Source organism: Pogona vitticeps, chromosome 9 (genome assembly GCF_051106095.1).
Source record: "Pogona vitticeps strain Pit_001003342236 chromosome 9, PviZW2.1, whole genome shotgun sequence".
Lineage (NCBI taxonomy): Eukaryota > Metazoa > Chordata > Lepidosauria > Squamata > Agamidae > Pogona > Pogona vitticeps.
This window is the reverse complement of record NC_135791.1, coordinates 5,777,700-5,789,438: the sequence shown is the minus strand read 5'-3', so window position 1 is coordinate 5,789,438 and position 11,739 is coordinate 5,777,700. Positions and strand designations below refer to the sequence as shown.

The 11,739-nt window shown below is 42.5% G+C and overlaps 1 long non-coding RNA gene across 1 annotated transcript; it reads right to left on the bottom strand.

The window, feature by feature from the left end:
- Positions 1 to 3,715: 3,715 nt before the first annotated feature.
- LOC140702085 (uncharacterized) lies at positions 3,716 to 10,348 on the bottom strand. The gene is made up of 2 exons (XR_012081132.2): positions 10,244 to 10,348; positions 3,716 to 5,424 (listed from the first exon to the last, which is right to left on the bottom strand). It is a non-coding gene; the product is annotated as an uncharacterized LOC140702085 (long non-coding RNA).
- Between the last annotated feature and the right edge of the window lie 1,391 nt (positions 10,349 to 11,739).

The window sequence follows — 11,739 nt, the reverse complement described above, 5'->3', positions numbered from 1 at the left end:
AGCTTGTTGGGGACATACATAAGATGATAGACATTGGGTCTAGAAAGCTTGTCAGGGATAACAAAAACCCCTAGTTCTGTATCTTACTGCAGAATCCTCAGTCCCTAAATATATATTTGGGTCTGGACCTCTCTACTTACTGGGGTGTCTTTCCCTAAGAACATCAGCTCACATCACGCAATCCTCACAAACAACACTCGTATGAGTTGCCACATCAAGAGAGGTCAGGAAGACATTGATTGACAAGAAACTGGGCCTTCTTGATTGTGGCATCATGCCTACGCAATGGGCTTCTGGTACAGCTGTGCCCGGCCCCCTCCGAGCCTTTAAGAAGGCACTCAAAACTAGGCTATTCTGAAGAAGCCCTTATTTTTAATATTTTCTTATATTTATGTCACCGTTTTGCCACCATCTGAGTTTGCTTAGCTTTATGCTTAGATGTATTGATTCTCTTTTCTGCTTAATTTGACTAGTTGTTTTCCTTTCAATGATTTATTTTGTGGCGTCTTGTGATTACATTATTGTGTTTGTATTCCTTTGATGTAAACTGCACTAGAGTCTGGCACTACTGGGCGGAATACAAGTCTATGAAGTGTATATGTGTACACATTATTTATTGGCCCAAATCCTGGTATGTAAATATACGGATAGAAAAGAAGTAGCACAACTCAAAGCAGCAAAATGCCACTAATTAATGAGTCCCCAGCTGGGATTCCGATTGGTCTATGCCTGCATAACTACGTAACAGGATTTTGGCCGTGGGCTGTTAGTCAACTGGAGAGAAGGGCGGTGGTGTCTGTGAAGAAAATATTGCCAATGCTTGACACGCCATGACAGCTAATCCTTTTCTGTAGTGAAACATTCATTATGGGTCTGCCTCAGGGGCATTTTAGGGTCTGAGCTGGCAGCCATCTCTCTCTAAAAATCTCATGGTGAACTATCTTGGAATGGGCAACAAAATGTCTTTCACTTGTATGCTGCATTTCTACAACATTGTGCTTAAAGGCATTAAGAGTGAGTTCCCTCAGAATGGCTGCTGTGAGTGCCCTGTGGAGGGAGTGGCACTCTTCAGGTATCCCCATCAATCACGCCTCAGGGAGGAAGCAGCCAATCAGAGAAGAGCAGGAGATTTTGAAAGCTAAAAATGGCAGTTTAAGGGCCAGAGGGATTTCGATGGGCTGAGGCAGGCAGGGTGAATCTTGGGATTCCCTCAAGCTGAGGAAAAGTAACTAAAAGGAAACTATAGTTGCTTGTGAAAGTGCAAGAAAAACAAAAACAAGTTGCCCTTTCTAGAAAGGACCAGCTTTTAATGAGCAGGTTAATAGTAAAAGCAGTTGGGTTGAGAAAAACAGTGTTTGAACTGCCTGAGAGCAGTTACACCGAAGTCTTATAGTTCTTGAGTAACACATTCTGTGCCTTAAAATAGAGAAACCATAAAGCTGTAATGACCAAGGAATGTGTTAACAACAATAAATTACTCTTCAAGTTTCAGATGTTGCTTCAGCTTATGGTTCGGTATTAAGTCAGGAGACAATTAATAATAAAGAGCTTCTGAAGGATGGACAGTAATCAACGCTAGCTTGAACACTGTGCTACCATCAGAACAATTAACGAAAACAACCATATTTATACAGGGAGGGAGTAATTTTAACAAGACAGGTTGCTAATATTGATTATTTTAAAGAGTGATTAGAAAAAAAATTGTGAATGATTAGACTATCATGGCTCCTTACAGACATTATTAGATAATGAATTGTTCTGTTTTTCATATGATTATTGTTTTAATTTGTTACTTGTGTTTGATGGCGCATAGCTATCCAGAGTTGTGGCTTGCCACTAGATGGGCGAGGTATAAGTCGAATGAATGAATGAATGAATGAATGAATGAATGAATGAATGAATGAATGAATGAATGAATGTACACAGTGGTCAAGCAGAGGCATCTGGGCAACCCCAAAGCAGGGCAAGAGTGTGACCATCACCTGGCATCTTACATTTTCTAGTAACTGATATCCAGAAGAACACTGCTTTACACTGGAGGTATAAAGACCCATCCTAGCTAATAGCCACTGATGGCCCCAATCCCTTCTAAAGCTCTTAAGCAAACAGCTATCATGGCATCCTGTGGCAGGGAATTCAACAGTTTAACTTTGCACTGTGCAAGGAAGCCCAATCTTTTAAGTCTCCTGATGTATTTCTTGGATTTTTTTTCATGTAGGAAGAGGTTGAAATACAAGGTCTTGAATTCCCCACAACAAACGCCATTTGGAGCTCATTAGATGAAAGGTCGTGGTTGTTGTTTAGTTGTTAAGTCCTGTCCGACTCTTCATGACCCCATGGACCAGAGCACGCCAGGCCCTCCTGCCTTCCACTGCCTCCCGGAGTTGGGTCAAATTCATGTTGGTTGCTTCAATGACACTGTCCAACCATCTCATCCTCTGCCATCCCCTTCTTCTCTTGCCCTCCCACTTTCCCAACATCAGGGCCTTTTCCAGGGAGTGAAAGGTAGTGGCTGGTAATTTTAAACTGGTTGTAGTCATAGACAATGGTGAGTGTATTTGTGTATCTGGAGACAGAGTGAGTCATTAGCTCTATATTTAATATATTTCATATATTAAATGAAATTAATTTGGCCATCCCAAGATATTCTGGTGCCTGAGCCAGATAACAAGATGGCACTTTTCCTCACTCCAAACACAGAAAAAAAAATTGGACCACCAGAGAAGGAAGCGGGACTCGGAATTGAATCATTCCTCAATGCTGCCAGGAGGAACATATTCTCTATTCCATTTTTGGGGGGGTGGGGCGTCCAGGCAAGGTGGTGTGGCTGCTTCAGGGGAATATCCAGCAATAAGAAAAGTTATTTGTTTGGACTACAGTTCCCAAAATCAGAGCTGGAAGACTCTGGGAGTTATAGTCCAACAAAACGATTTTTCTCTACGAGTACTACCATCACTACCTACCATTGGCTGCCAGAGGTGATCATCTGAGTCTGCTTTATGGTAGGACTGGCCCTGGAAAGTTGCATCTCTTACCTGTGGTCTGATCTGCAATCCTGTCATTAAGGAGGCAGGCAGGAACGAGGAGGAAAAGCAACCGAAAAGCATTGGCACCAATGAGAAAACTGGGCTCCGACAAAGAAGATACAGCCACGGAGAGCAGCTTGTTCAGATATTTTTCTGAGCCAGCATCTGGCAGTGGTTCTTTGCCCTCTGATTAGTCTGAAGTGTGTGTAATTTAGAAAGGGAAAAAAATAATATTTTGAGACAACTAGCCAGGGGATTCTAAAACCTGTATCTCAAAAAGTAACTCCCCCCATTTTTTGGGTGAACCTTAGTACATGGGCAACTTGTGGTCCACGCGAGGAGCATGTGGCCTCCTTCCATCGTTTCAGGACGAGATTCACATAATTCCCAGGCCACCTCTTGCTTTGTACCTCCTTTTTTTGTCTCTTTCCCCCCTTTCTCCTTCACTGTGAATCGTCCACACCAAAATTCGTCAACACTGTGCAATCAGGGCGGCGAGCACTGCGGTGACCTGTTATTAACTCTATTACTCCTAGTAATTAATCCTCTATTACTCCCTGGAAAAGACCCTGATGCTGGGAAAGTGTGAAGGCAAGAAGAGAAGGTGGAAGACAGGAGGGCCTGGCGTGCTCCAGTCCATGGGGTCACGAAGAGTTGCTAAACAACAACAAATTACTCCTAGGGCTCAGTTTTTGTGTTTCCAAAGGAAGAAAAGAAAAAAGAGAGGAGAGGCGGAGAGCCAGCAACCTCTACCCCTCACTGGACAACGTTCTCCTTGAATCACTCTTTTCCCTATGGGGAAAAACAACTAGGGGGAAAACCCTACAAAAGGTTCCAGTGAGTCACTATTAATGCTCATCGGTGGAATGATGACTATTTGATCAGGAAATACAAAACAGCTGGCTGATCTCCAAGCCACTCCTGGAAAATGGAAGGGGAAAGGTTTTCAAAAAAGGCCTTTCCCAAGGATGCAAATTTGGCCCATCAAAAGCTGGGAGGGGGGGAGAGAATTAAAATCCATCTGGCTGGAGTCTTTGTTGCCTTGAAAGACTTAACTTCAAAAGCCTTTGTCCCGAATTTTCCCACGGGCTGGCATGAATGTGTCTCCTTGATAGCCCAAGAAGAGTCTGTCTCACCAGGAAATCCATTCAAGGCCATTTTTTAAGGCCAGGAATTACAGGAGAGATCAAATCCTGATGGCCTCATTTTAATGGCCCGGGGGGGGTTGTCTGGAACAAACTCTCACTGGATCAGTGAAATTCGTATTCAACTACCTACCTGCTTATGTCTCTTTAAAACATTGGCAAGCCCTCCATTTACTCTGGGTTATCAAATCTGGTCTTTGGCTTCTGCTTGCGACTGGCACTCCCTATGGACATCTTGACTTCCAACTTCTTAAATTCATTGTTTTGGGTTGGTTTTCAAATTTATATCCCACTTCTTCTCAAAAGAGCTGTCTATCATTATTTTCCTTCCAAAGTTATCTTTTTTGAGCTAGGATAGTAAGAGAGGGTGCAACAGGTCTACCTATTGACCTGAATCATCCTCATCATCCTCATCGTCTTAGAATGGCATGGCTGGAAGAAACCCTATGGATTTTCAAGTCCAGCCCCTGGCAAGGAGTCCCAGTGGGGGAATCAAACTTCCAACCTTGGGCTCCGCAGCCCAATAAGAACAAAAGGAACTGATACAGCCATTGAAATTTTAGGTCAAAAAAAGGAGGAATTGTAGTATAAAGAACATGTGATGTTCTTTATTTCAGTGTAAAAATGATTAAATGGAGCTGGTTACAGACTGAATTAACAGAGAAAGAGCTAATTAGAGTTTAATAATCACATCCGTTGAAGAAGGTTGATAGGTGGAAATGTGTTGGGCATTTTACACTGAAATAAAGATTATTATTTATTCTACCTCCTGGGACTACAGTCCCCCCCCCCTTTTAACCAAAGGTCAGTAGCCAGATGACTTCTTTAGCCATGGAGAGGACTCATCTTATGGGGAGGGGGGAGGGAAGAAAATAATTTTCTTTCTAGCAGTGCTACAGCTAAAGCATCTTCTGTTGTAACCAGAAGTGTGTTTTCCTCTAATAGGCATTTTCCACCAGGAGGGAAAATCCCTACACCCTTAGGGGCCAGCAGTAGCATTGGCTAACTAACCATCACTTCAGATGTTTTTAGTGACCCTCTTTTCTGCCGAATCTTACAAAAGGATGTTTTCTTTCTCATTGAAGTTATGCAGAGAATTTTTCTGTGAACTCTGTTTGAGGTTGCTTCTTATGTCTGATTTCTTTCGTTCTTTCGTTCTTTCGTTCTTTCGTTCTTTCTTTCTTTCTTTCTTTCTTTCTTTCTTTCTTTCTTTCTTTCTTTCTTTCTTTCTTTCTTTCTATCCAGAACAGCACCTAAAGTTGAAAAAAAAAAACTAGAAATCTAGGAATCAAGGGTAAATTAAAATGAAAGGGGTGTTTTAGCTGTAGAGGGGCCATGGGAAAACTCCAGTTTCCAGAGTAATTCAAGGGCTCTGGGAAACTGGTTTGCCTGTGGCTATCCCTTAAAACACACAGGCTCCATCAGTTTCAACAAATTCCCCTCAACTTGAGTTATCCTGAGGCTTTGCCTGCTTTTGAATCCTGTCAGGAATACAGAACATCATCCTATTTTGTGACAGTCTGGTTTTTGGACTACAAATCCCAGTATCTCCCAGCCTGCACAGCCTAATGATTATGAGACATCTAATCCAGAAAAACCTCTTTCAACGGTTATGTATTTTTTTCTACCCTTAGTTATAGAAGGGGTAGCTATGTTGGGCTCCATGATCACTTCAGATGGTGACAGCAGCCACGAAATTAAAAGACACCTGCTTCTTGGGAGGAAACCGATGACAAACCTCGACATCATCTTAAAAAGCAGAGACATCACCTTGCCAACAAAAGTCCAAATAGTCAAAGCTATGGTTTTTCCAGTAGCGAAGTATGGAAGTGAAGAGCTGGACCATAAAGAAGCCTGACCACTAAATAATTGATGCTTCTGAATAGCGGTGCTGGAGGAGGCTCTTGAGGGTCCCCTGGACTGCAAGGAGAACAAACCTATCTGTTCTGAAGGACATCAACCCTGAGTGCTCACTAGAAGGACAGATCCTGAAGCTGAGGCTCCAATACTTGGGCCATCTCATGAGAAGAAAAGACTCCCTGGAAAAGACCCTGATGTTGGGAAAGTGTGAAGGCAAGAGGAGAAGGGGACGGCAGAGGACGAGATGGTTGGACAGTGTCATCGAAGCGACAAACATGAATTTGGCCCAGCTCCGGGAGGCTGTGGAAGACATTATGGCCTGGCGTGCTCTGCTCCATGGGGTCACGAAGAGTCGGACACGACTTAACACCTAAACAACAAAAGTCATGTTAGTCTCTGCAAGCATTAAAGGAGGAAGCAAAATAAAAATAAAAAGTAAAGAAGACAAAAACATGGTAGCACCTTAAAAACTAACTTATATATCTTTTTTCCATTGTTTTCATATTTTTCATATTTTCGTGGACTGCTCCACGAAAGCTCACATGTAAAATATATATATAAAAATTAATCTTTAAGGTACCATCACATTTTTGTCTTTTTTTACTTTTTAATTTTTATTTTGTTCCCCCCTGTAATCTATCTTTTAAAGTAGCTCTTAATTCGTCATCCTTTTTCCTTACTTTAATCTCCAACCCACCGGGGTGGTGATTGTTATTTTAACTACTGTACGCCACCCAAGGGGGGACCTGGCAGGTTGCCAGTGGTTCCCAGTGGAGAGAAAAAAATTTTTGCAACACCCCACGGATATTCATAGCCTCTAGCTGCTGTCTGGGCCCTGGGATCAGCCAGCCTCGGAGGTATGGAGACCGAGATGTGAGATAGGTAAATGGCACAAGACCTGGCTATGCTAATACATTCCCTGGCCGTTTGATCTCTCAATAGGAGACAGAACGGCTGGTGATGGGGAAGGGTCACACAAAGGCCCAGCTGTCCTTATCTGCGGTTTGGTCTCCCTTGTGTTGGTTCAACAAAAGGGCAAGGAAAAGGGATACGGGTTTCCCCTTCTACATCTACCCTAAAGGCCGAAGCTGAACTGGGATGTGAGTAGGATTCATAAGGTGGAATCAGTCCTCTTGGTTCCCTGGAGAGTCTCCCCCCCCCCCCAAGAATGAAGATGCATGAAAGAGATTACACCCAAATTCCTACCACTTAACAGAGGATAGATTGGGACCACGTTGCCTAGAGGATTCTGGGGTTTGTTGTCCAAACAAGGCACTTCCCAGCTTTCCCACCCCTGCCTTCGGTACAGAATCAGCCCTGTCCTCTAGCCACACAATACTTTCTCTTAGGCACATGACGAACCCCATCATGTACACAAGTCTCAAATGAATTTCCTCATGCCTACAGTCAGAATCTCTTCAGCGGTGACAGTGGAGGAGATCTTCTCTGCCTTCTCCTCAGGCTCAGCCAAGTTAGCCCTGATTAGGAACACTGGAGTAATCATCTCATTATGTGAATCTAATTCAATTAGTCGTCATTCCCCTGCTCCCCCCTTGGCATAATCCTCTCGCAAGTCCCTCCTAGTGCACTATATTTATTTGCTGAGACAGAAATACAACTGCAATCAAGTACCTTGCTTAGGACCAACTAAGTCCAAGAGCTGACAGCCAACCAACCAACCAACCAACCAACCAACCAACCAACCAACCAACCAACCAACCAACCAACCAACCAACCAACCAACCAACCAACCAACCAACCAACCATCAGCTAGCACAAAGCAAGGTGAAAGCCAGTTTTCTTATACGCCAGACAAGAAACAAAGCAAAGCAAAACAAAAGCAATAAAAATAAAATAAAAAATAAAATAAAGAAGACAAAAACGTTGTGGCACCTTAAAGACTAACTGCTATGTTTTAATATGAGTTTTCATGGACACAGTCCGCTTCTTCAGATTCTTTGTAATGTGACAGTCATTAAATGATGATTGAGGAAACTCTTTGTAGGCTAATTAAGTCTTTGATCCTTAACACTCTTCCTAGGAAATAAGCCTTATTAAATATTGGTAGTGCTTCCTTCTGAATAAACATGCACAAGATTTATTCTGCAGGTTAGTTTCTATCCAATGAAGAAGCTCTTTGGGAATATCATAACATAAGAGGTTCCAAAAATACAGCTGTGTTAGTCTGTTGTAGCAAAAACAACTAAGACCTATAATACTTAAAAGCCAAAACAGTAAGGTCAAATGTCATAACATGCAAATGTGTACATAAAAAGTACACAGACTGTACATTTCGCATTTTGTGACATTTGACTCTTGTGTATGTTTGTGTGTTGTCTGTCAACTGAAGACAATATTTTATATACCTGATGAAGTGAGCGTTAGCCATAATAAACTTGCTATCATTCAAGGTGCTGTAAGAATCCTCTTTGTTTTTGATAGAATAAGAGCCCAATGCTTTTAAAGGCTTTTCACCACTACATAGCATAGGCACAGAACCCAGACTGAGGGGCTCAGAAGAATTTTCTTGGCCAGGAGAAGAAGTTTAGTGACAGGAAAGAGCCTTGGTATCTTTCCTTTAGGGAAGTCAGCCCTAAGATTAATGATACAGATCTATTTAAATAGCTTAGTGTAATGTAAACAGACCAAGAAATGTTATTGGTGATCAAAATGAAAGAGTAAGAGTATGTTGACAAACTTTGGAATCTGGTTGAATGGAAAAGGGGATCATCACCACACAACGCAAGAACAGATATGGCCCGCAGCAGCTTCCAAGGATGATGAATGTAATATGCACTGAAAATGTAGAATTGATGATGAAAATGCCAATTTTGTGGTGCCTTTAGGGTAGGGTGCTACATATTCTGCATTTTGCTGCCTGGCAGGAAATGTTGGACTTCAACGGGCTACTTCAGAAAGGGAGAGTGAAGAATTAGACGTGACTTTATCTGCAGAAGGCTAAGAATGTCTTGGATCCAGAAGATGACCTACAAGGAATTCCTCAATAGTTCAAGTAATAAGAAACAGAAGGTACAGATTGTCACAGCAGATCATTCAAGGTAAAATAAACAGGGGAAGAAGTACAGGAATGCAAAGGACTTATTGACTACCAAGTCTTGAGCCTTGCTTCGGATGCACTACCATCATCATTTAGTGCTCTACATCTGAAATATGCCACGGGGGCCTCTGACCTCTTGTAGGAAAGGAACAAGAAGACCATTTTTTTGTGTGGTGATTATACATGAAGCTCATGGACGTGGGCCATGCTGCAGGTCAAACTGATGCGCCACCAGTCTGTCGATCAAAGGGTTGGTAGTTCAAATCCATATGACAGGGTGGGCTCCCGTCGCTTGTCCCAGCTCCTGCCAACCTAGCAGTTCGAAAGGACGCAAATACAGGTAGTAGTAGTAACTTGGTTTACATACACCTCAGTTTACATAATTTCTGGTTTATGGATGGAAATCCATTCAAAATAATGCCTCGGTTTACTTTTTTTTCCGGTTTCCTTCAGTTTGCGAAGGAAGTTTCCCCACGCCTGGAGGTTTATAGCACCACCGCCGTTGCTACGGCAATCCGCATTTCGGTTTATGAATTTCCACATGACTCAACGTTCCAGAGAATGTATTAATTTCGTAAACCAAGGTACTATTGTAAGTGAATAAGTACCTCCTCGTTCTACCCTGTTTCCCCGAAAATAAGACCTAACCTGAAAAGAAGCCCTAGTATGATTTTTCAAGATGCTCGTCATTGAAGCCCTAACCCCAAAATAAGCCCTAATTAAGTGGAACCCCGCCCTCCACCCTTGTGCAGCAACCAGAAGATGACATGACAGTACTTGAATTAAATGTAGATGGTTGTATATTGAAAAAAAAAAAAAAACACCCCTGAAAATAAGCCCTAATGGGTGTTTTTTTTTTTTTTTTTTTTTTTTTTTTTTGAGCAGTAATTAATATAAGACCCTGTCTTATTTTCGGGGAAACACAGTAGTCAAACCAGCCACATGACCATGGAAAGTGTCTACGGACAAGCGCTGGCTCTTCGGCTTACAAACGGGGATGGGCTCCTAGAGTTGGACACGACTGGACTTAATTGTCAAGGGGAACCTTTACCTTTACCTATGCATTAAGCTCAGAAAACATCCTGTGGAATCTGGGAATTGTAGTCCCCCCCCCAAAAAAAATGAATGTTTGCAAGCTCTAATATAAGGGTTACCTCTTGAACTTGGGGTAGCTGTGAAATCCGCTCTCCGTGGGAAGACGGTTGGCTCCCAGCCCTGGTTATTTCCCCAGTTGTGCTATAAGGAATACATCCAGGAAGGCCTCGGTTTCAGTTTTCCTTAGTCATTGGAAGGAAGGTTTGATTAATTTGCATTGGTATTGCTAGGTTTGAAATCATTAATCACTCGGGTGATTAAATCATGAAGTAGCTTCAGTGGAATGTATCTGATGAGATGATAGTCTATCTAGGAAAGTTTAGGCCTAAACTTCGATCTAGGGCATCTGAATGAGATGGCACATCAGGCAGAGCAATTTAGGCTCTACATACCTACCCACTGACCTACTCACAGAAAGGGTTCTACACTACAGTCTCCCTCCCCAGCTGAAAATAAGCAGGTTTCTAGTCCTCAGGATGGTAGCAAAACAGAGCCTTGGGATCTGTGGGCCATCCAGCTGGTGTAAATTCGGAGATCAGGGTGATTATGGCGCTCCTCAAAAAGATTGCTCGTGTGGATCAGATTAAAGTTCACCAGGTCTGTTCCAAAGTCAGAAAAGTTGCTTTCATAGATTTCAACTCACAAAATCCCCCTTCCAGTTTTTTACTTAAAGTACATTTTTCCAAGTTCTGCATCCAGCAGCAAGCGTGGTCCAGGACATTTTGCTCCCCAAAATGAAGGACAAGACAGCACTTCCTTCACTTCCTGCCCAATCAGGTTCCTGAATCTGACTTTGGTATTGATAGTGGATGAGCGATTTCCATTGAACCCGAAGCCAGGAGACTAGCTTAAAAGATTCAGGATCAAGCTGTCTAGAATAAACAGTTCGTCCTTCTAACATAAATGGGCTGACACCATTCTGTCACCAGAGGTAGCTAGGTCTCACTCTACCCAATGGTAGGGCCGGCCACGTCCGGCAAATTGATTCCAAAAACAGTCAGCCCACAATTTCTGGAAATCATACAAGCAGCCAATTGCCTGTCCCCAGAATCTGTGATTCAGAGCAAAGCTTGAAAGTAACTAGTTACAAATAACTCATCTTTTATAGTTAACTTCTTTTCTGCAGGGACTAAGGTATTACTAAGTTATATTTCGGAATCAATGCGGAGAAGGCTGTGTGGGACCCAAAATCACACAAATGTAAGAGTGGGAGATACCTTTTATTGGACTACAAAAAAATTAAACAAACTGCAAGCTTTTGTGGATCAAATCCCACTTCTTCAGGCTTAGCACAACCCCTCAATTGAAAAAATTCAGGCAAGGTTGCAGAAAACTGTAGACACGAGTCCAAAAACTGATGGTACATGTTGAGAGTTGATATCAAGTCCTCTGGAAGGTGTGGTCTCCAGCATCTTTGCAACGTGGTTTGGAATCTTTACATCCCACTCTTAGGTACAAAAGTCTACCAATTACAGTGGTACCTCGCTAGATGATGACCCCGCTGTACGGCGAATCTGCAGGACGGTGACTTTTTTGCGATCGCTGTTTCCTATGG